Genomic DNA, 25,642 nt, shown 5'->3' on the forward strand with positions numbered 1-25,642 from the left:
TAGATATTTATGCTAACTTTATGTTTTATAGTCTTATCTACATGTTCAACAAAAAAATGCTAATTGTATGTTGAAAAAGGTACACATTTACTAAAGCCCTACCATGTTTGTATGCACATTCACATAGGATACCTCATCAATTTCTCATCACCCATTAGAAAGAAATTACTAACCTCATTTTATAGATAAGGATACTGAGGCTCAGAGAGGTTATGCAACTTGCCCAGGATTCCAGTAGCTGATAAGGTGTGGAGCCTAAACTTTAAACCAGATCTGGTCTGTTTCACTCCAGAGTCATTCCAAAGTGTGTCCGCCATGTTGTGCATCTTCTGTGAAGTGTGTCAATTGAGATCTCATTAACTCATACACAAAAATGAGTTAGATGTGATCTCTGCTTTCAAAAATCTCAGTATATTAAAGAAGCATTGATAATTATAATACAGGGCAAGTCCAATTTACAATAGGCCAGTGAGGGTTTATGTAGTCAACTTCCTGAGGCAAAAGGAAAAGCAGAAAAGGTTCACCCAAGAAGAGATATTGGAAAGAAGTCTTAGCTTTGCCAGGCAAAGTAGTGGGGTTGGAAGGAGATGTAGATAACATTCTTAGGTGACAAGAGTATTTGTAAAGCTCTGAAAAGGAAGAATTGGCTGTTCAGAGTGATAGGGAGGTTGAGTATGTATTAGTTTCCTAGGACTGCTGTAACATAGTACTACAAACTGGGTAGCTTAAAACAATAGTTTATTGCATAACAGTTCTGGAGGCTCAAAGTCCAAAATCAAGGTGTCAGCAGGATTCTGAGGGCTGTGAGGGAAGGATCTGTTCCATGCCAGTCTCCTGGATTCTGGTGATGGCTGATGGTCCTTGGCCTTCCTTGGTTTGTAGATGCAACACTCCTATCTCTGCCTCTGTCTTCACCTGGCATTTGCCCCGTGTCTCTGTGTCTTCACATGGCTATCTTCTTCTCAAGACGCTGGTCATATAGGATTAAGGGCCCAGCCTACTCCAGTTATGACCCCATCTTAACTAATTACATGTGCACTGATCCTACTTCCAAATAAGGTCACATTGTGAGGTACTGGGACCTTTTTTGAGGGGACACAGTTCAACCCATAGCAGAGTACCTGTTGAAGGCTGAGAGCTACTTATCACAGGCCACTTGTGCTACAACAGAACATGGCTTCATGCTGTAAGCAACAGAAAGCCAACTGGAGTTATAATCCAGGAAGGGACATCATCAATTGTATTTGGGAAATAACTCTGGCAACTGTGCAGGGAGAGGTGAAAGTGGAGGCCAACTGGTGGCAGGCAGGCCCCTTAGAAGGCATTCTAGTACTCAGTCAAAATATCACGCAGAACTTGGCTTCAGAAAAGATCCAATTTCCAGAATAAAAACCACATGTGTAAAATGTTTTCCTAGCTTTAGTTATTTATAATATGCAAAATTTGTGAACAACGTAAATGTCCAACAATAGAAGAACAGTTTGGTAAATTATAAGCAGCTATTATAAATTGCTCTTTCAAAGCATGTGATAATACAAAGCTTGTATTTAAATTTTTTTTAAAGTAGGGTATAAAGTATACAAGTAAAACACGATTTTGAGTATATTAAATGTAAATGAAAACAGAAAGAAATGATGTTATAATATTAATGGTGGTTTGCTTTATGTGGTGGGATTGTGGGAAGATTTTTTTCAACTTTGAGTATAATTTATGTGCAATAAAATCCAGCAACTTTAAGTGAACAATTCAACAAATTAGGTCAAATATATATAGTCATGGAAGCATCACCATAATGATGATATATAAGAGAACTTTTTTTTTTTTTGAGACGGAGTCTCGCTCTGTCCCCCAGGCTGGAGTGCAGTGGCACAATCTCGGCTCATTGCAAGCTCCGCCTCCCGGCTTCACGCCATTCTCCTGCCTCAGCCTCTCCAGTAGCTGGGATTACAGGCACCCGCCACCACACCCAGCTAACTTTTTTGTATTTTTAGTAGAGACGGGGTTTCACTGTGTTAGCCGGAATGGTCTGGATCTCCTGACCTTGTGATCCCCCCGCCTCGGCCGCCCAAAGTGCTGGGATTACAGGCGTGAGCCACCGTGCCCGGCCTAAGAGAACATTTTTATCCTCTCAAAAGTTTCCTCATGCCTCTGCAGTCAGTCCCTTGGCAACCTGAAACCTGCTTTTTACCACTGTAGTTTCAGCTGTTCTAGAATTTCATGCAAATTAAATTATTCAATATATAGCATTTTGTGTCTGGCTACTTTCACTTCAGTTAATGCTGTTGAGATTCATTTATGCTGTTGCATGTGTCAGTAGCTGGTTTCTTTTTAGTACAGAGTAGTATTCCAGAGCCTGGGTATGTCATAATTTGTTCATCTACTTACCAGTTAATGAATATTTGGGTTCAGTATGGTTTTTAACTACTATAAATAAACCTAGAAACTATTGGCTCTTCTAGTTTTTTTTTTTTTTTTGTACATTTTCATAAAAGCCTTTGTAGCCATTCATCTTGGATGAATAATTAAAAGTGGCATTGCTGGATCATGTGATAAGTGAATGCCTAACTTTGTAAGAAATTGTTTCCCAAAGTGGCCATATCGTTTTGTAGTCAATATCAGCATGATATGAGAATTCCAGGTGTTCCACATTCTCACAAGCACTTGGAATTGTCAGTCTTTATAATTTTAGTCATTTTAATGGGTATATAGTATTATCCCATTGCAGTTTTAATTTGCATTTCCCTAATGAGTAGCGATGTTGAACATCTTTTCGTGAGCTTATTTGCAATCTGCACATCTTACTTGGTGAAGTGTTTGCTCAGATCATTTGCCCATTTGTTATTGGGTTGTCTGTCTTATTTTTAAGTTAAAAGAGTACTTTTATATATTCTGGATAGAAATGCTTCATCTTACATGTGTTTGCAAATATTTTTCCCTGTTTGAGTCTTGCATTTTTATTTTTTAATGGTGCCTTTTGAAAACCAAGAGTTTTTTCTTTTTATATAGTCTAATTTAAATTTTCTTCTGCACTCATTTTTTGTTTTATTTATGAAATCTTTGCCAAACTTAAAGTTTCTAAGATTTTCGTCTATATTGTCTTCTAAAAAGCTTTTCGTTTTAGCTCATATGTTTAGGTTTATGACTTATTTCAAGTTGGTTTTTGTATATGGCATAACGTAAGGGGCAGATTTATTTCTTTCCATGTAGATATCCAGTTTTCCTAGTACCATTTGTCAAAAACATCGTTCTTTTCCTTTTTGAATTTTCTTGGTACATTTTGGTTGAAATCAATGGGCCATATATGTATGGGTCTGTTTTCAGAATTTTTATTATGTTTGATGTGTATGTGTACACATGGCAATAATCCACTGTCTTGATTATTATGGCATAATAACTGTTAAAATCATATTTTTCTTTTCAAAAATTGTTTTGCTGTTTTAGGTTCTTTGCATTTCCAAAAAAATTGTAGAATCAGCACTTAAATTTCTTCAAAAAAAGTGTTGATATTTTGATTGGGATTAAGTTGAATCAATATCAGTTTGGAAAGATTGAGTGTCATTTAGCTTTTTGTTTATTTACGTATTCTGTAATTTCTCTAAGCAATGTCTTCTTATTTTCAATTTACAAGGCTTCCAGATATTTTGTTAAATTTATGCCTATATATTGGATTTTTTGAGTTTTTTACAAATAGTATTTTTCTGTAATTTCAATTGCCAGTTACTCATTGCTACTACATAGAAATACAATTAACTTTTCTATATTGACCATATATCTTGTGACTTACTAAACTCAGTTATTAGTGCTTCTAGCTTTTTTATAGATTCCTTAATATTTTCAACATAGATGATTAAGAAATTTATAAAATAAATAAGTTTTCTTTCTTCCTAATCTGTATGAGTTTTATTTCTTTTTCTTGCCATATACTGGTTAGGACCTCCAGAATAATGCTGGATACAAGTTATGTACTAGACATCCTTGCCTTATGCCCAGTCTTAGGGGAATGTGTTTAGTCTTTCACCATTAAGTATGATAGAAACCACAGGTTTTCATATATGTCTGTTATCAAGTTGAAGGACGTTCTTTCTATTATTAGGAACTGAGGGTTTTAAAAATCATGAATGGGTATAGAATTTTGCCAAAAGCTTTTCCTGTATTAACTAAGACAATCCTGTTTCTTTCTTTCTTTTATTTTTTTATACTTCAAGTTCTGGGATACATGTGCGGAACGTGCAGGTTTCTTACATAGGTATACATGTGCCGTGGTGGTTTGCTGCACCCTTCAAATCGTCATCTACATTAGGTATTTCTCCTAGTGCTTTCCCTCCCCGATCCCCCTATCCCCCAACAGGCCCCAGTGTGTGATGGTCCCTGCCCTGTGTCCATGTGTTCTCATTGTTCAACTCCCACTTATGAGTGAGAACATGCAGTGTTTGGTTTTCTCTTCCTATGTTAGTTTGCTGAGAATGATGGTTTCCAGCTTCATCCATGTCCCTGCAAAGGACATGAACTCATTCTTTTTTATGGCTGCATAGTATTCCATGGTGTGTATGTGCCACATTTTCTTTATTCAGTCTATCATTGATGGGCATTTGGGTTGGTTCGAAGTCTTTGCTATTGTGAATAGTGCCACAATAAATATACGTGTGCATGTGTCTTTATAGTATAATGATGTATAATCCTTTGGGTATATACTCAGTAATGGGATTGCTGGGTCAAATGGTATTTCTGGTTCTAGATCCTTGAGGAGTCACCACATTGGTTTCCACAATGATTGAACTAATTTACACTCCCACCAAAAGTGTAATTAGTGTAAAAGCGTTCCTATTTCTCCACATCCTCTCCAGCATCTGTTGTTTCCTGACGTTTTAATGATTGTCATTCTAACTGGCATGAGATGGTATCTCATTGTGGTTTTGATTTGCATTTCTCTAATGACCAGTGATGATGAGCTTTTTTTCATATGTTTGTTGCCTGCGTAAATGTCTTCTTTTGAGAAGTTGCTGTTCATATCCTTTGCCCACTTTTTATGGGGTTGTTTGTGTTTTCCTGTAAAGTTGTTTAAGTTGCTTGTAGATTCTGGATATTAGCTCTTTGTCAGATGGATAGATTGCAGAATTTTTCTCCCATTCTATAGGTTGCCCGTTCACTCTGATGATAGTTTCCATTGCTGTGCAGAACCTCTTTAGTTTAATTAGATCCCATTTGTCTATTTTGGCTTTTGTTGTAATTGGTTTTGGTGTTGTAATCATGAAGTCTTTGCCCATGCCTATGTCCTGAATGGTATTGCCTAGGTTTTCCTCTAGGATTTTTATGGTTTTAGGTTTTACGTTTAATTTTTTAACCGATTTTGAGTTAATTTTTGAATAAGGTGTAAGGAAGGGGTCCAATTTCAATTTTCTGCATATGGCTAGCCAGTTTTCCCAACACCATTTATTAAATAGGGAATCCTTTCCCCATTGCTGTTTTTGTCAGGTTTATCAAAGATTAGATGGTTGTAGAAATGTGGCGTTATTTCTGAGGCCTCTGTTCTGTTCCATTGGTCTATATGTCTGTTTTGGTACCAGTACCATGCTGTTTTGGTTACTGTAGCCTTGTAGTATAGTTTGAAGTCAGGTAGCATGATGCCTCCAGCTTTGTTCTTTTTGCTTAGGATTGTCTTGGCTATACGGGCTCTTTTTTGGTTCCATATGAAATTTAAAGTAGTGTTTTCTAATTCTGTGAAGAAAGTCATTGGTAGTTTGATGTGGATAGCATTGAATCTATAAATTACTTGGGACAGTATGGCCATTTTCATAATGTTGATTCTTCCTATCCATAAGCATGGAATATTTTTCCATTTGTTTGTGTCCTCTCTCATTTCCTTGAGCAGTGGTTTGTAATTCTCCTTGAAGAGGCCCTTCACATCCCTTGTAAGTTGTATTCCTAGATATTTTATTCTCTTTGTAGCAATTGTGAATGGGAGTTCATTCATGATTTGGCTCTCTGTTTATCTGTTCTTGGTGTATAAGAATGCTTGTGATTTTTGCACATTGATTTTGTATCCTGAGATTTTGCTAAAGTTGCTTACCAGCTTAAGGAGATTTGGGGCTGAGACGATGGGGTTTTATAAATATACAGTCATGTCATCTGCAAATAGAGACAATTCGACTTCCTCTCTTCCTATTTGAATACCCTTTATTTCTTTCTCTTGCCTGATTGCCCTGACCAGAACTTTCAATACTGTGTTGAATAGGAGTGGTGAGAGAGGGCATTCTTGTTTTGTGCTGGTTTTTGAAGGGAATGCTTCCAGCTTTTGCCCCTTCGTATGATATTGGCTGTGGGTTTGTCATAAATAGCTCTTATTATATTGAGATACATTCCATCAATACCTAGTTTACTGAGAGTTTTTAGCATGAAGCGGTGTTGAATTTTATCGAAGGCCTTTTCTGTATCTATTGAGATAATCATGTGGCTTTTGTCATTGGTTCTGTTTTTGTGATGGATTATGTTTATTAATTTGCATATGTTGAACCAGCCTTGCATCCCAGGATGAAGCCGACTTGATTGTGGTGGATAAGCTTTTTGACGTGCTGCTAGATTCAGTTTTCCAGTATTTCACTGAGGATTTTCGCATAGATGTTCATCAGGGATATTGGTCTGAAATTTTCTTTTTTTGTTGTGTCTCTGCTAGGTTTTGGTATCAGGATGATCTGGCCTCATAAAATGAGTTAGGGAGAAGTCCCTCATTTTCTATTGTTTGGAATAGTTTCAGAAGGAATGGTACCATCTCCTCTTTTTACCTGTGGTAGAATTCAGCTGTGAATCTTTCTGGTCCTGGCCTTTGTTTGGTTGGTAAGCTATTAATTACTGCCTCAATTTCAGAACTTGTTATTGGGCTATTCAGGGGTTCGACTTCTTCCTTCTTCTTTTTCTTCTTCCTGGTTTAGCCTTGGGAGGGTGTATGTGTCCAGGAATTTATCCATTTCTTCTAGATTTTCTAGTTTATTTGTGTAGAAGTGTTTATAGTATTCTCTGATGGTAGATTGTATTTCTGTGGGATCAGTGGTTATATCCCCTTTATCATTTTTATTGTGCCTATTTGATTCTTCTCTCTTGTCTTCTTTATTAGTCTGGCTAGCGGTCTATGTATTTTGTTAATCTTTTTTAAAAAACAATTCTTGGATTCTTTGATATTTTGAAGGGTTTTTCATGTCTGTCTCCTTCAGTTCTGCTCTGATCTTAGTCAGCCTTCTTGTCTTCTGCTAGCTTTTGAATGTGTTTTCTCTTGCTTCTCTAGTTCTTTTAATTGTGATGTTATGATGTCAATTATAGATCTTTCCCGCTTTCTCCTGTGGGCATTTAGTGCTATAAATTTCCCTCCAAACACTGCTTCCGCAGTTTCCCAGAGATTCTGGTACGTTGTGCCTTTGTTCTCATCAGTTTCAAATAACTTATTTATTTCTGCCTTAATTTCGTTATTTACCCAGTAGTCATTCAGGAGCAGGTTGTTCAGTTTCCATGTAGTTGTGCAGCTCTGAGTGAGTTTCTTAATCCTGAGTTCTAATTTGATTGCACTGTGGTCTGAAAGACTGTTTGTTATGATTTCCGTTCTTTTGCATTTGCTGAGGAGTGTTTTACTTCCAATTATGTGATCAATTTTAGAATAAGTGCAATGTAGTGCTGAGAAGAATGTATATTCTGTTGATTTGCGGTGGAGAGTTCTGTAGATGTCTATTAGGTCCGCTTGGTCCAGAGCTGAGTTCAAGTTCTGAATATCTTTGTTAATTTTGTGTCTCATTGATCTGTCCAATATTGACAGTGGGGTGTTAAATCTCCCATTATTATTGTGTGGGAGTCTAAGTCTTTTTGTAGGTCTCTAAGAACTTGCTTTATGAATCTGGGTGCTCCTGTATTGGGTGCATATATATTTAGGACAGTTAGCTCTTCTTGTTGCATTGATCCCTTTACCATTATGTAATGCGCTTCTCTGTCTTTTTTGACCTTTGTTGGTTTAGGTCTGTTATCAGAGACTATGATTGCAATCCTTGCTTTTTTTTTCTTTCCATTTGCTTGGTAAATATTCTCCATCCCTTTATTTTGAGCGCATATATGTCTTTGCATGGAGATGGATCTCCTGAATATAGCACACAGATGGGTGGTCTTGACTCTTTATCCAGTTTGCCAACCTGTGTCTTTTAATTGAGGCATTTAGCCCATTTACATTTAAGGCTAATATTGTTATGTGTGAATTTGATCCTATCATTAGGATGCTAGCTGGTTGTTTTGCCTGTTAGTTGAGGTAGTTTCTTCATAGTGTCAATAGTCTTGACAATTTGGTATGTTTTTGCAGTGGCTGGTCCCAGTTTTTCCTTTCCATATTTAGTGCTTCCTTCAGGAGCTCTTGTAAGGCCAGCCTGGTGGTGACAAAATCTCTCAGCATTTGCTTGTCTGTAAAGGATTTTATTTCTCCTACACTTACGAAGCTTAGTTTGGCTGGATATGAAATTCTGGGTTGAAAATTCTTTTTTTTAAGAATGTTGAATATTGGCCCCCACTCTCTTCTGGCTTGTAGGGTTTCTGCAGAGAGATCTGCTGTCAGTCTGATGGGCTTCCCTTTGTGGGTAACCCAACCCTTTCTCTCTGGCTGCCCTTAATACTTTTTTTTTTCATTTTAACCTTGGTGAATCTGACAATTATGTGTCTTGGGGTTCTCTTCTCAGGAGTATCTTTGTAGTGTTCTCTGTATTTCCTGAATTTGAATGTTGGCCTGTCTTTCTAGGCTGGGGAAGTTCTCCTGGATAATATCCTGCAGAGTGTTTTCCAACTTGGTTCCATTCTCCCCATCACTTTCAGGTACACCAATCAAATGTAGGTTTGGTTTTTTCACATAGTCCCATATTTCTTGAAGGCTTTGTTTGTTCCTTTTCATTCTTTTTTCTCTAATCTTGTCTTCACACTTTATTTCATTAAGTTGATCTTCAGTCTCTGATATCCTTTCTTCTGCTTGATCGACTCGACTATTGATACTTGTGTATGCTTCACAAAGTTCTCATGCTGTGTTTTTCAGCTCCATCAGGTCATTTATGTCCTCTAAACTGCTTACTCTAGTTAGCAATTCCTCTAACCTTTTTTCAAGGTTCTTAGCTTCCTTGCATTGGGTTAGAACATGCTCCTTTAGCTTGGAGGAGTTTGTTATTACCCACCTTCTAAAGCCTACTTCTGTCAATTCGTCAAACTCATTCTCCATCCAGTTTTGTTCCCTTGCTGGCAAGGAGTTACGATCCTTTGGAGGAGAAGAGGCATTCTGGTTTTTGGAATTTTCAGCCTTTTTGTGCTGGTTTTTCCTCATCTTCGTGGATTTATCTACCTTTGGTCTTTGATGTTGGTGATCTTCACCTGGGGTTTTTGAGTGGACATCCTTTTTGTTGATGTTGATGCTGTTCCTTTCTGTTTGTTAGTTTTCCTTCTAACAGCCAGGCCGCTCTGCTGCAGGTCTGCTGGAGTTTGCTGGAGGTCTACTCCAGACCCTGTTTGCCTGGGTATCAGCAGTGGAGGCTGCAGAACAGCAAAGATTGCTGCCTATTTTTTCCTCTGGAAGCTTGACCCCAGAGGGGCACCCCCCAAATGCCAGCTGGAGCTCTCCTGTATGAGGTGTCTGTCGACCCCTGCTGGGAGGTGTCTCCCAGTCAGGAAGCATGGGCATCAGGGACCCACTTGAGGAGGTAGTCTGTCCCTTAGCAGAGCTCGAGCACTGTGCTGGGAGATCTGCTGCTCTCTTCAGAGCTGGCAGGCAGGAACATTTAAGTCTGCTGAAGCTGCCCCGACAGCCACTGCTTCCCCCAGGTGCTCTGTCCCAGAGAGGTGGGAGTTTTATCTATAAGCCCCTGACTGGGGCTGCTGCCTTTCTTTCAGGGATGCCCTGCCCAAGGGAGGGGGAATCTAGAGAGGCAGTCTGGCTATAGTGGCTTTGCCAAGCTGCAGTGGGCTCCACCCAGTTCTAACTTCCTGGCGGCTTTGTTTACACTGTGAGGGGAAAATTACCTACTCAAGCCTCAGCAATGGTGGACATCCCTCCCCCCACCAAGCTTGAGCATACCAGATCAACTTCAGACTGCTATGCTGGCAGCAAGAATTTCAAGCCAGTGGATCTTAGCTTGCTGGGCTCCGTAGGGGTGGGATCCGTTGAGCTAGACTGCTTGGCTCCCTGGCTTCAGCCCCCTTTCCAGGGGAGTGAACAGCTCTGTCTTGCTGGCATTCCAGGCACCACTGGGGTATGAAAAATAATTCCTACAACTAGTTTGGTGTCTGCCCAAAAGGCTGCCCAGCTTTGTGCTTGAAACCCAGGGCCCTGGTGGCACAGGCACCTGAGGGAATCTCCTGGTCTGCAGGTTATGAAGACTATGGGAAAAGCATAGTATCTGGGCCAGAGTGCACCATTCCTCACAGCACAGTCCCTCAGGGCTTCTCTTGGCTAGGGGAGGGAGGTCCCCCGACCCCTTGTGCTTCCTGGGTGAGACAGTGCCCTAGCCTGCTTTGGCTTGCCCTCCGTGGGCTGTACCCACTGTCTAACCAGTCCCAATGAGATGAGCTGGGTACTTCAGTTGGAAATGCAGAAATCACCCACCTTTTGCATTGATCCCACAGACTGAAGCTGTTCCTATTCGGCCATCTTCTGTTCTCAATCTTGTTTCTTAAAAGCTGGACAATATATTAATTAAATTGATTCATTATGAAATAATAGGATGATCTTGCATTCCAAGGATCCCACTTCATCATAATATATTACCTTTTATGGGTGTTGCAATATTTGATTTGCTAAAATACTTTCAGGATTTTTCCATCTATCTTCATGAGGGTTATTGGCCTGTAACTTTTTACTTCTAGTATCTTTTTGTTATTGAGGTGATGTTGGCCTCATAAAGTGAATTAGGAAATGTACTTTCTTCTAGAAAGTAGAAATGGTGTTATTTCCATCTCGAATGTTTGGTAAATTGTACCAGTGATTCCACCTGGGCCTGGAGTTTTCTTTGCAGGAAGGCTTTTAATGCAATCTTAGTCTTTTAATGGATGGAAGGTTGTCCAGGTTATCTTTTTTTTTTTTTTTTTTTTTTGCCTTTGAAAGAGTCAATTTGTAAATTTATTGGCATAAATTTGTTTATAATATTCTCTTATCTTCTTTCTAATTCCTATAGGATGTGTTTTGATATCATATTGGTCATTCCTGAAATTGGTAATTAATGTCTTCTCTTTTCCTGTTCATTCTGTCTAAAAGTTTATCAGTTCTATTGATCTTTTAAAGAACCAGCTTTTGGTTTTAATGATGTTTTTCTATTGTTTTTATGTTTCATTTTTCATTGATTTTTGCTGTTATCTTTCATTTTGTTCCTCATGCTTGCTTTGCATTTAATTGCTCCTTTTTCTAATTTCTTAAGGTGAATGCCTAATTATTTATGTGAGGTCTTTCTCATTTTCAAATATGAGTTTAATGATATAAATTTCCTCTAAGCACTGCTTAGCTATATCCCCCAAATTGTATTTTTATTTTTAATCAGTCCAAAATATTTTCTGATTTCCTTTGTGAGTTCTTCTGTGATCTGTGAGTTACTATGTAGAAGCGTATTGTTTAATTACCAAATGCTTGGGAGATTTTCTAAATTTCCGCTTGCCGTTAGTTTCTAACTTCATTCAAAGGACATAGTTTGTGTGGTTTCAGTTCTTTTAAATTTACTGAGAAATATTTTATGACCCACAGTATGATATCTTGGAAAATGTTCCAAGCACATTTGAAAAGACTAGTAGTTCCCCACATGGACACGCGGAGGGGAACATCACACACCAGGGACTGTTGAGGGGTGGGAGGCTAGGGAAGGGATAGCATTAGGAGAAATGCCTAATGTACATGATGGGTTATTGGGTGCAACAAACCACCATGGCACATGTATACCTGTGTAACAAACCTGCACATTCTGCACATGTATCCCAGAACTTAAAGTATAATAATAATAATAATAAAAGATTAGTAGTTCCCCTTTTTCCACAGTTTTGCTTTCCACAGTTTCAGTGACCCACTATCAACAACGGTCCAAAAGTATTAAATGGAAAATTCCAGAAATAAACAATTCATAAGTTTTAAATTGTGCACAAATCTGAGTAGCATGATGAAATCTCACATTGTCTTGCTCCCTCCCACATGAGATGTGAATCATTCCTTGTTTGGCATATCCACACCGTTCACACTACCTGCCCATTAGTCATTTCGTAGCCATCTTGGTTATCAGATACTGCCACTCTATCATAGTACTTGTATTCAAGTAACCCTTATTTTACTTAATTACGTCATCGAAGTGCAGGAGTAGTGATGCTGGCAATTTGGGTATGCCAAACAGAAGCCGTAAAGTGCTTTGTTTAAGTGAAAAGGTGAAAGTTCTCAACTTAATAAGTAAAGAAGAAAAGAAAAAATCTTACACTGAAGTTGCTAAGATACACAACTGTAAGATATATTCTTAAAGTTGGTAAGAATCTTCTATGCATGAAATTGTGAAGAAGGAAACAGAAATTTGTGCAATATATATATAAGGTTCAGTAGTATCTGTGGTTTCAGGCATCTACTGAGGGTCTTGGAATGTATTACCTGTGGATAAAAGGGGACTAGTGTATATTCTGCTGTTGTTAATTATAGTGTTATCTAAATTTCATTGATTATTAAGAGAGAAGATCCAAATAAATAAAATCAGATATGAAAAAGGAGACATTACAACAGATACCACAGAAATTCAAATAATTATTAGAGGATACTATGAGCAACTATATGCCAATAAATTGGAAAATCTAGAAGAAATGCACAAATTCTTAGACTCCTACAACTTACCAAGATTGAACCATGAGGAATTCCAAAATCTGAACAGACCAATAATGAGTAACAAGATAGAAGCCATAATGAAAAGTCTCTCAGTAAAGAAAAGCCCAGGACCCAATTGCTTCACTGCTGAATTCTACCAAACATTCAAAGAAGATCTAATAGCAATCCTACTTGAACTGTTCTAAAAAATGGAAGAGGAGGGAATATTTCCAAACTCATTCTATGAGTCCAGTATTACCCTGATACCAAAACCAGACAAAGACACATCAAAAAAAGAAAACTACAGGCCAATATCTTTGATTAATATTGAATCAAAAATCCTCAACAAAATATTGGCAATCAAAATTCAACAATACATTAAAAAGATCATTCATTATAACCAGGTGGGATTTATCCCAGAGATTCAAGGATGGTTCAACATATGCAAGTCAACCAGTGTGATACATCATATCAACAGAATGAAGGATGAAAACCATATGATCATTTCAATTGATGACAAAGAAAGCATTTGATAAAGTTCAACATTTCTTCATGATAAAAACCCTCAAAAAACTGGGTATAGAAGGAGAATACTTTAACATAATAAAAGCCACATATGACAGACCAACAGCTAGTATCATACTGAGTGGGGAAAAGTGAAAACACTTCCTCTAAAATCTGGAACATAATAAGGATGTCTGCTTTCACCACTGTTATTCAACATAGTACTGGAAGTCCTAGCTAGAGCAATCAAATATGAGAAAGAAATAAATGGCACCCAAATTGGAAAGGAAGACATCAAATTATCCTTGTTTACAGATGATATGATTTTATATTTGGAAAAAACCTAGACTCCACCAAAAATCTATTAGAGCTGATACATTCAGTGAAGTTGCAGGATACAAAGTCAACATACAAAAATCAGTAGCATTTCTATATGCCAGCAGTGAACAATCTGAAAAAGAAATCAAGAAAGTAATCGCATTTACAATAGCTACAAATACAATCAAAGAACTAGGAATTAACCAAAGAAGCAAAAGATCTCCACAATGAAAACTATAGAACACTGACGAAAGAAATGGAAGAGGCTTTTTCTAGAGATGCCCTGCTGGGAGAGTATCCATGGCTTCGCGTCCCCATCGTGGCCCTGCGGTCGGCGGCCTCCTCCTGGAGCACAGCAAGGTCAGGTGGCACTTGCTTGAGTCCTGCGTTGCCATGGCCACAGTTCCTGAGTTGCTGCAGCAGCAGGAGGAGGACCACAGGAAGCTGAGATCTGTATCTGTGGACCTGAATGTTGATCCCTCACTTCAGATTGACATACCTGATGCGCTCAGTGAGAGAGAGAAGGTCAAATTTACAGTGCACACAAAGACCACACTGCCCACATTTCAGAGTCCAGAGTTTTCTGTTACAAGGCAACATGAGGACTTTGTGTGACTACATGACACTCTTCATGTACCCTAGAACTTAAAGTATAACAAAAAAAAAAAAAAGAAAGAAAGAACAGACCATGCTGGGCTTATTGTGAGTGTTTTAGAAAATCAAATAAGCTAGTTCTTTCTGCCTTGCTATTCATTTAGTTTAAAGAGACTTATATCCACTTTTTATAATGGATTGTGAAAATTTTGATTTCATCTACCTACTAGAGTATTTGCTAACTATTGGGTAAGTGGAAAATATGTGAAGGAATAGTGTTACTGCTTTGAGGTAATGCATACAGGCTTACATTATTTATGTTGTAAAGTGGTATAAACAGTGTAATGACTTTAGTCTTATTTACTTTTAGGTTTGGTTTTTCTCTGGTATGTTCTTTCCAATGTCAGTAGAATTGATTTCTAGGAAACATTAGTATCGGTAATAGTATGTGATAAGATTTCTCAAAAGTGCTGAAGGAGGCCATGCCTGTAATCCTAACACTTTGGGAAGCTGAGGTGGATGGATTACTGAGCTCAAGATTTCAAGACCTGCCTAGGCAACATGATGAGACCTTGTCTCTATTAAAAATATAAGAAATTAGCTGAGCGTGGTGGCACATACCTGTAGTCCCAGCTACTGGGGAGGCTGAGGCATGAGAATCACTTGAACCTGGGAGGTAGAAGTTGCAGTGAGCCGAGGTTGCACCACTTCACTCCAGCCTGGGTGACAGAGTGAGACTCTGTCTCCCAAAAACAAAAAAGTGCTCAAGGAGGCAGTTTTCAGCCCTTGATCGTTAATTCTTGGCTGCAGGAACAGAGGCTTAGCTGACTTTAAAGGAGATTTCCATGCATTTTGTCCTGCCATGCAGACTGAAGAATCTGTCCAAATGACAATTTCTTAATAATTGAACAAAATTAGTACTGAAGCTTATATTTAGATATGTTCTGTTCATTCAAAATCAGAGTCCTTGATTATCCTTTGGGATTAGGAAAAAAATCCTTTGGAATACTGGAGACTTCATAATCTTGATGGCTAATCATTGGTGTTTAGCATTTGTTGTACTAGTTTTAGGCCAGCATTGAAGCAATATAGACACTGTTGTGCTCTGAACGATTGTCTGTAATGGATAAACTGGGCAAATGATTGCCATCAAAGTGAATACAGGAAGATACCTCCTTTTAAATGGCCAGAAGAAATAAGGAAGGTTAAGAAAAAACAGGAGTTGACTTTTAAATAGCCCCATAGGAGTGGAGTGGTTGTCTCCTGTGGACCAGCAAGAGTAGAACGAGGCACCAACTAGAAAACATCGCTTCTGGGACAAGAGGCTCATGAGTTCCTGCCTCTGCTGCAGATTCCGCCTGCTCCTACGAAGGCTGACCTCAATGGTCCTTGAGAGAAGATGCAGAAACTGGGAGAAGGTAAAGGGTCTTTGACCAAAGAAGAATTTGCCAAGATGAAATAAGAACTGGAAGCTGAGTATCTCGCTGTTTTTAAGAAGACTGTGTCCTCCCATGAAGCCTTTCTTTAGTGGCTTTCTTCTCACCCTGTTCTCAGTAAAGATCGCAACTTTCATGTTTTCCTGGAATATGATCAGGATCTAAGTGTTAGGTGGAAAAATACTAGAGAGATGTTTGGTGGCTTCTTCAAAAGTGTGGTGAAAGTGCTGATGCAGTCCTTTTTACTGGAGTTAAGGAGGTAGATGACTTCTTTGAGCAAGAGAATGACTTCCTTATTAACTATTAGAGTAGGATCAAAGATTCTTGTGTGAAAGCTGGCAAAATGACCAGATGTCATAAAAATGTTGCCGATGACTATATTCACACTGCAGCCTGCTTACATAGCCTGGCTTTAGAAGAGCCCACAGTCATCAAAAAGTATCTATTGAAGGTTGCTGAGCTATTTGAAAAACTTAGGAAAGTAGAGGGTTGAATCTCATCAGATGAAGATTTAAAGCTAACAGAGCTCCTCCGATACTACATGCTCAACATAGAAGCTGCTAAGGATCTCTTACACAGATGCACCAAAGCCCTCATTGACTATGAAAAATCAAACAAAGCTCTGGATAAGGCCCAGTTTAAAGAGCAAATATGTCAAGTTGGCTAAGGTACACTAGGAGGAGTGCTGCCAGAAATTTGAATAGCTTTCCAAATCTGCAAAGGAAGAACTGATAAATTTCAAACGGAAGAAAGTGGCAGCATTTAGAAAGAATCTAATTGAAATGTCTGAACTGGAAATAAAACATTGCGAGGAACAGTGTCTCCCTTTTGCAGAGCTGTATTGACTTGTTCAAGAATAACTGATATGCCTTCACTATGAAGAAAAGAAATTAATGTGAAAGAAAGCCAAGCATCACTTGCACTTAAATCATTACCAGCGGAAGATTTATTGTCTTCAACTTTAGTTTAAAATTATGTGAATAAATATTTTGATTTCTACAAATCTTAACATTTAACCATGTTGGTTTAAAAATATTATTGCTTGCTACTTGGACATAACTAATTTTTCCTTGTGCATTTAATACCTCTGGGCAGAATCTAAATACTGAGTTCTCCTGTAGTATGTCTTTAGTTACTAAGAAAGGATGTAGGAGACATATACCTTCTGGAAACAAGTAGAAGCAATCATCTGGCCCATGTCCTACAAACCCATGAATGTCAGGGAGGTGCCAGTTACAGCAGGTGATTCAGTAACTTGAGGCAGGTAACAGACCTTCCATTCCTCACTGAAGGTAAGGTTTGTGTTTTTGTTTTTCCCCCTGTTACTCCCCTGGTAGTCATCTGGTGTTTGTACTATAACAACAGCAAGAAAATCTCATTTGTCTTTATGTACTCTTTGCACCTCCTTTTTTTAAATTGAGATATAAATATTTGAGGGGAGAAAAGTATCTACAGGTATATATGGAAACTGATAATGTGGTCTACTTTATAGGATGGCCAGATCTACATTAGGAAAAGTATGAGCTCCTTCCATAGTGTTTGTGGGAGGTGATGGGGGGAGAGGGAATGGTGTACGTCTTTGGCGTTTGTTTTTTTATAAAGTATATAATAAAATAATCACGCTACTAAAAAAAAGAAATTGAAGAGGACACAAAAAATGGAAAAATAGTCCATGTTCATAGATTGGAAGAAGCAATATTGTTAAGATGCCCACACTACCCAAAGCAATCTACAGATTCAATGCAATGCCTATAAAAATACCAATTATGTGCTTCACAGAAATAGAAAAAATAATCCTAAAATTTATGCAGAATCACAAAAGACTCAGAATAGCCAAAGTTATACTGAGCAAAAACAACAAAACTGGAGGAATCACATTACCTGACCTCAAATTATACTGTAGATCTATAGTAACCAAAAAGGCCAAGTACTAGCATAAAAAACAGACATATAGACCAATGGGATAGAATAGAGAGCCCCAAAACAAATCCACACACTTACAGTGAACTCATTTTTGACAAAGTTGCCAAGAATATACATTGGGGAAAAGTCTTTTCAATAAATGGTGCTAGGAAAGCTGGATATCCATAAAACTAGACCCTTATCTTTCTGCATATACAAAAATTCAAATCAAAATGGATTAAAGACTTGAATATAAAACCTCGAACTATGAAACTACTAAAAAAAAGCATTGAGGAACTCTCCAAGACATGAGACTGGGCAGAGATTTCTTGAGTAATACCCTACAAGAACAGTCAATCAAAGCAAAAATGGACAAATGGGATCACGTCAAGTTAAAAAGCTTCTACACAGCAAAGGAAACAACATGAAGAGACAACCCACAGAACCCACAGTAATGGAAGAAAATATTTGTAAACTATCCGTCTGAAAAGGGATTAATAACCAGAATATATAAGCAGCTCAAACTACTTTGTAGGAAAAAGACCTAATAATACTGTTTAAAAATAGCCAAAAATTTGAATAGACATTTCTCAAAAGAAGACCTACAGGTGGCCAACAGGCATATGAAAAGGTGCTCAATATCATTGCTCATCATAGGAATACAACTCAAAACTACAATGAGATATCATCTCTCCACAGTTAAAATGGTTTTTATCCAAAAGTCTGGCAACAACAAATTCTGGCAGGGATGTGGAGAAGAGGGAACATTTCTACACTGTTGGTGGGGATATAAATTAGTACAACCACTATGAAGAAAAGTTTCAAGGTTCCTCACAAACAAAAATAGTGCTACTGTATGATCCAGCAATCTCATTATCAGGTATATATTCAAAAGAAAGGAAATCAATATATTGAAGAGATATCTGCACTCCTATGCTTGCTCTAGCACTGTTCACAATAGCCAAGATTTGGAGGCAACCTAAGTGTCCATCAGCAGATGTGTAAATAAAGAAAATGTGGCACTTATACACAATGAAGTACTAGTCAGCCATTAAAAAAAAAAAAAAGAGAATGACATCCTGTCATTTACAACAACATGGAGGGAACTGGAAGTCATTATGTTAAGCGACATAAGCCAGGCACAGAAAGACAAACTTCACATGTTGTTCTCACTTATTTGTGAGATCCAAAAGTGAAAACAATTGAACTCTTGGAGGTAGAGAATAGAAAGATGGTTACCAGAGGCTGGGAAAGATAGTGTGGTTGGGGGTGGAGGGCTGAAGAGGAGGGGGGATGGTTAATGAGTACAAAAAGAAATAGAATGAATAAGATGTAGTACTTGACAGCACAACATGGGGACTATAGTCAATGATAATTTAATTGTACTTTTTAAAATAACTAAAATAATATAACTAGATTGTTTGTAACACAAAGGATAAATGTTTGAGGGGATAGATACTCGATTTTCCATGATGTGATTATAATGCATTGCATGCCTGTAGCAGAATATCTCATGTACCCCATAAATATATACACCTACTAAGTACCCACAAAAATTAAAAATAAAAAAATTAAATTAAAAAGGTACAGCATTTTAACCCTTCCTTGGAACCTAAGCTGTGCATCTGAAAGGGGAGTTTTTAACTGTATAAGTCTGTCTAAATGCCTTAGTAACGTGATGAATTGTAGTAACTCAGTGTTTTTTCCTCCCTATTTGCAGAATGTTAACCATTGCTATGTTTTCCAGAAAAACCCTATATTAGTTAGGATGAGTAAAGTTAGCTGCTATAATACACAAACAACACAACCTGGTGTTTGATAGAGCCCAGTCAGATGTTCCTGGTTGGCAGATGGTTTTCCTTATGATCTTTCATATGGGTGGATGAGTTCCTTCCATCTTGTGGCTGCATCCCCTTCTGGATCTTCAGCATTCTCTCTCTTCATTCAGCTAAAGTATAAAGAGAGCACAGGGAAGATATACCTACTTCTTAACTCGTTGTCCAAAAATGACATATATCACTTCTTACTTTCTATTAGCCTAAACTTGGTTTGTGGACACATCTGAGATAAAGGCTGCAACAATATAATCGAACTATACCTAGGAGGATAAGAAATCATTTTGGTAAATGCACAGCAGCCTGCCACAAATTTATTTGAAATTGATAATAATCGTTCTATTTAAGAAAATACCATAAAAACCCTAGAATAAAACCTAGGCAACATCATTCAGGTCATAGGCATGGGAAAAGACTTCATGACTAAAACACCAAAAGCAATGGCAACAAAAGCCAAAATTGACAAATGGGATCTAATTAAACTAAAGAGCTTCTGCACAGCAAAAGAAACTAACATCAGAGTGAACAGGCAACCTACAGAATGGGAGAAAATTTTTGCAATCTACCCATCTGACAAAGGGCTAATATCCAGAATCTACAAAGAATTTAAACAAATTTACAAGGGAAAAAAAAAACACCAAAAAGTGGGCAAAGGATATGAATAGACACTCTCAAAAGAAGACATTTATGCAGCCAACAGACACATGAAGAAATGCTCATCATCACTGGCCATCAGAGGAATGCAAATCAAAACCACAATGAGATATCATCTTGCACCAGTTAGAATGGTGATCATTAAAAAGTCAGGAAACAACAGATGCTGGAGAGGATGTGGAGAAATAGGAACGCTTTTACACTGTTCATGGGAGTGTAAACTATTTCAACCATTGTAGAAGACAGTGTGGCAATTCCTCAAGGATCTAGAACTAGAAATACCATTTGACCCAGCAATCCCATTACTGGGTATGTACCCAAAGGATTATAAATCATGCTACTGTAAAGACACATGCACACATGTTTATTGCGGCACTATTCACAATAGCAAAGACTTGGAACCAACCCAAATGATAGACTGGATTAAGAAAATGTGGCACATATACACCATGGAATACTATGCAGCCATAAAAAAGGATGAGTTCATGTCCTTTACAAGGACATGGATGAAGCTGGAAACCGTCATTCTCAGCAAACTGTCACAAGGACAGAAAACCAAACACCGCATGTTCTAACTCATAAGTGGGTATTGAACAGTGAGAACACTTGGACACAGAGCAGGGAACATCACACCCCAAGGCATGTCGTGGGGTGGGGGGCAGGGAGAGGGATAGCATTAGGAGAAATACCTAATGTAAATGACGAGTTAATGGGTGCAGCAAACCAACATGGCACATGTATACATATGTAACAAATCTGCACGTTGTGCACATATACCCTAGAACTTAAAGTATAATAATAATAATAATAATAATAATAATAAAAAGAAAATAATAGGGTGTGGCCTGAAGAACATTCAGCCCTGTCCCTTTTGTGTCTATGATGGGCCTTATGAGACACCCTTCTCAACGGTCTGTGATTCTGAACCAAGAGTGTCCCAGTATCTGAACACTAACCTGCCTGAACACTACCCCGATCCTACCTTTACTTAGAGAGTGGAATCCTCAGATTTTCCTAATATGTCGACTAACGTTGTGAGAAGATTGCTATTTGGGATTGGCATTATTAACACCTCAGATGAACTTTATTTGTGGGTAGGTTTTTATTTTTATTTGTGGGTAGATTTTATTTGTGGATAGGTAGGTACATGGTGGAGGTGAAGGTAGAAAATGGAGCAGAAAAAGCATGCAAAACTCTGTCTTGTAAATACAATTAATCGAGTGTCAGATGTTGTGGCTTGAGAGTGTCCTTTTCTAAGATCTGTGAGGGAAATGGTAGACAGGTTGTTTCATCTTCATGCCTTCAATGCAATGTCTCAGTGACCAGGTGACTTCATCTCCATTAAGGTAAAATGCCTATGTTCATTAAGATAAGGTTAGATCGCTGTAGCACAAAGGCCTAACATCATTCAGTGGCTTTGAAAAACACAGAAATTAATTTCTATCACATGTATAAGTATGAAGTGAGCATTCCAGGCTGGCAGACAGCTCCACTCCACATGGTCACTCAGGGACTCATGTTCCTACAAAAGAGCTGTTTCCCATAACCCCAGAGCCTGTCATCACTTTCACGGTCTCACTGGGTCACCTGGGTTCTACCCATCCAGAAGGGGAAAGTAGATATGGAAAAAGCACCCCGCAATGTTTTAAGAAGTCAACAGGCAAGTACTACACATCATATCACCTGTGCTTATATTTCACTGCTGAGAACTATCCTTTGGTCACATCTAATGCAAGGGTATCTGGAAAATACAATATATGTAGGCAACCATATTCTCAGCAACAATCATTTTATTGTGGAGGAAAGAAAGAAAGAATCTTAGAGGACAGTCAGTAGTCTCTGCCACAGGGTCCATACAACCAAATAATGAGAGTGATAGTTAGAACAGAATCACACTTTTATTGCAAGACAAAAGAGAAGCATAATAAGCTTCAAACGTTGATACTATTATTAAGTTATTTAATAGGCCCTGGTGTGTAAAGCATTCAGAAAATGTAGCTGCATATTCTTCAAATTCATATCTTAATTTCTTATAAGCATATGAAAATATTTAGAAAATTAAGAATAGTTTTCCACATTTGCTTTCATTCTCAGGACAGCATTTCATTTATGCATTTATGGAGCCTCTCTGCATGCCAGTTGCTGTGCTAGACTCTGAAGGTATAAAGACAACTAAGATACAGCTCTGCTCTCCAGAAGTCCACAAACTAGTCATAGATATGATCCAGGTTTGGGTTTTTATTGGTTTTGTTTTTACAGTGCTGAATGGTGTGATTAGCGCTGACCTAGAGTTGTGTGCACAACTCAGCATGGGTGCACAGGGATGGTTCAGGGGGCGTAGTTACAGAACACGTGGGGCTAAACCTGAAAGTGAGGGTGGGAGTTGACCAGATGGACCCAAATAGGGAAAAACATTACTCGCTAAGGAAATGGTGTGGGCAAACTGAGAAAGTATAAAACAGCTCATGTGTGAAAGTGTTAGTGAGTTAGCCTGGAGTCTGAGGTGCAAGTCAGGGCAGAGCGAGTTGGGCTTATGAGCTTTGCATCGTGAGCTGCTAACAGATTTTATTCTATAGGTGATGTGGCTCCACTGATTCCCAAGACACCTGGTTGGATCTGGATTTAGAGAAATCATTAGCAATGTAAAATGATAGATTGGAATCTAAGGAGTTCAAAATGCCAGCAGTAAGGCTAAACATGCTGATGCTTTAGCTGAGAAAATTCTTGTGGAAAGAGTTCCATGTGCCAAAAGAAAAAAAAAAAAAAACACTTGACAAAACTCTTAGGAATTTCGTCTTTTGAGAACAAAGTCATAAAAGAAATACACTTTTTAATCAAGCTTATCATAGTGCCAGGTAGTATAAGAGAAATATATATACACACACACACACACACACACACACACACACACATCTTTATATAAAACAAAGATATATATATCTTTATATAAAACACAAAGATATATATATCTTTGTATAAAACATAAAGATATATATCTTTGTATAAAACAAAGATATATATATCTATATAAAACAAAGATATATATATCTTTATATATATATATAAAACAAAAATATGTATAGCATAAACCACCTTTGAAGGAGACAAGAAAGTGTGAGCTCATGACATAAGACAGTGTATAACTAGGCACACTGAAAGTGCAGGGGCTCCCAAGGCTGTGAGTATTCAGAGGAGGGAGTTTAAACCATGGCATAATGAGGGATTGGAGCTTTGCCTTGAAAAGAGACAACCTGTCTTGGTTTGACTACGTTTCATAGGTACAAATAGAGGCAGATTCTTCTTCCTCAAATGAATGGGCATTTCACCCAAACATACAGACAAGGGAATGGCAGTTGCACAAGCAGCTAATTTCTTCTTCTCTTCCTCTTGAGTACTATAATGGAAGAAAGGAGAGGATTATTAGCCAAAAAAGGGAATATTATAGTGTGAATATTTATGTTCCCCCAAATTCATATGTTGAAATCCTGTTCTTTAAGGTGAAGGTATTAGTAAGGGGGGCCTCTGGAAAGTGATTAGGGCATGAGAGCAAAGCCATCATGGTTGGATTATTGTACTTATAAAAGAGACCCCAGAGAGCTAACTACCTCTCCCACCATGTAAGGGCACAGCTGGCAGGTGCCATCTAAGAACCAGAAAGCGACCCTTACCAGACACCAAATCTGCTGGTGCCTTGATCTTGGATTTCCCAGTCTCCAGACCAGTAAGAAATAAATTTCTATTGTTTAGAAGCTACCCAGTTTATGGTATTTTGTTACAGCAGCCTGAACAGACTAACACAGGGAATTAATGGTTAGAATCTCTGTTTCCTCCAGGCAGGATTCAGCAGGAATACTGAAGAAGGGTGATGGAATAATTGTGACAGCCACTGGCTCATCTTAGAAGTCAGTTCCCTCAGATGAGAACCATAGAGGGTTGGTAGGGCGTAGTGAGAGCAGCAGCTGCCAGTAAGACAGACTGGATGTGAATCCTATGGCCTGAGGCTGTCCCAGAATGGTCCCCCATCAAGTGTCTTTGTGCTCATGGAGGTACCTTCCTGATTTTTATGGAAAATAGCCACATATTCAGGGGCTGGGCTACTTGTCTCTTCAAGAACAGGGAGACCCTAGAGACCAAGGAGGGAAAGTCTTTATAAAGTGGCATTTGCTTGAGGGGCTAGAGGACCTGATAAAGGAAATATCCCAGGGACTCTGTGCAAAGACAGTTTGGTGAGGCAGAGGGCAAGCGTGCAGAAAAGAGTTAACACAGCAGGCCTGCTTTAGAAAGGCCTGCTTGCAAGGGTGGCCCTTGGCTGGTGTCTGGGAACTTGGCTTTCAAGACAGTTTCCACCACCCTGACTGCTAAGGGTAACTCGTGATGCATAAACTACATGTGCCAACAATACAATTTATGCTTTCTCCCTGGAACTCTGGAATTTTAGTACGTGCTAAGCAGCTGGTGCCTATGTGACCAGCCCCCCAAAAAAACCCTGGGCACTGAGTTTCTAACGAGCTTGCCTGTCAAACAGCATTTCACATGTGTTGTCACAGCTCGTTGCGGAGGAATTAAGTACATCCTGTGTGACTTCACTGGGAGACGACTCTTGGAAGCTTGTCCTGTTTCCTCCCTACTTTGCTCCATGCACCTTTTCCCTTTGCAGATTTTGCTTTATAGTGTTTCACTGTAATAAATCTTAGCCATCAGTACAACTGTATTCTGTGTCCTGTGAATCTTCCTAGTAAATCAAACCTGGGGATGGTCTCGGGGATTCCTGAGACAGCAAGACTCACTGGAAGGACTCCAGTAGAAAACAGCTGCTCAGCATTGACACAGATAAACACATATATTTGTTTTAATTTCTATCTCCCAGAATAAGACATTTGATTATTTTAGGTGTATCTTCCTTAACAACTGTAACTACTCAGAATCTTTCAGATTTTAGGAAGGCACTGAATATACCATATATTATTAAATGCCCCAGGAGGCCTGGGGAATACATACTAATGTACTCAAATTCATTAGTATAGCTGCTTTTAATACATGAAAAGTCTCACTAAGAAGAATAAATAGAGGTTATATGTAGCCTCACATCAGTCCAGGTCAGGGCTCACCACCAGATGAGTTTCCGCCAAACTTAGGGGAAAAACACTTAAAATTTTTAGAGCATTTTGAATTTTCGCATTGCAGATAATCCGGGATTGTGGACCCGTATTACCCTCCTTCTTTTGCTTATCCGGAAATTAAGGCTTAGAAAAGTTAATTGATTTGCCAACAGTAGCACAGCTTGTATCTGATCTGGATTTCAAATTTAGGACTGTCTAGGCTACATGCCCGAGAACTCTTATCTATCACTCTATACTGTCTTTCTAGCTACTTATTTTAAGAATATGTCTTCAGTGTCTGCATACTACTAAGGGGGAAGTAATGTGTGAACAAGGGAGAATAGAAAAGAAGAAAGTAATTATATTTTTTTGACATGGCCATTTACATAATTTACTTTCCTTCATGAAATGGATTCCTAATATATATTTATTTTTACCTTCTGTAAGTCTAACTGCATGACAAGGCCCAAAAGAGAAATATCC

General features: G+C 38.4%; 1 protein-coding gene and 1 pseudogene across 6 annotated transcripts in view; both read left to right on the forward strand.

The window, feature by feature from the left end:
- ANO4 (anoctamin 4) overlaps positions 1 to 25,642 on the forward strand; it is a 417,441-nt gene that overhangs the window by 335,323 nt on the left and 56,476 nt on the right. The gene's annotated exons all lie outside the window — the stretch shown is intronic.
- LOC109029253 (sorting nexin-5-like) lies at positions 13,870 to 16,685 on the forward strand (annotated as a pseudogene).

This window comes from Gorilla gorilla, chromosome 10 (assembly GCF_029281585.2).
Source record: "Gorilla gorilla gorilla isolate KB3781 chromosome 10, NHGRI_mGorGor1-v2.1_pri, whole genome shotgun sequence".
Lineage (NCBI taxonomy): Eukaryota > Metazoa > Chordata > Mammalia > Primates > Hominidae > Gorilla > Gorilla gorilla.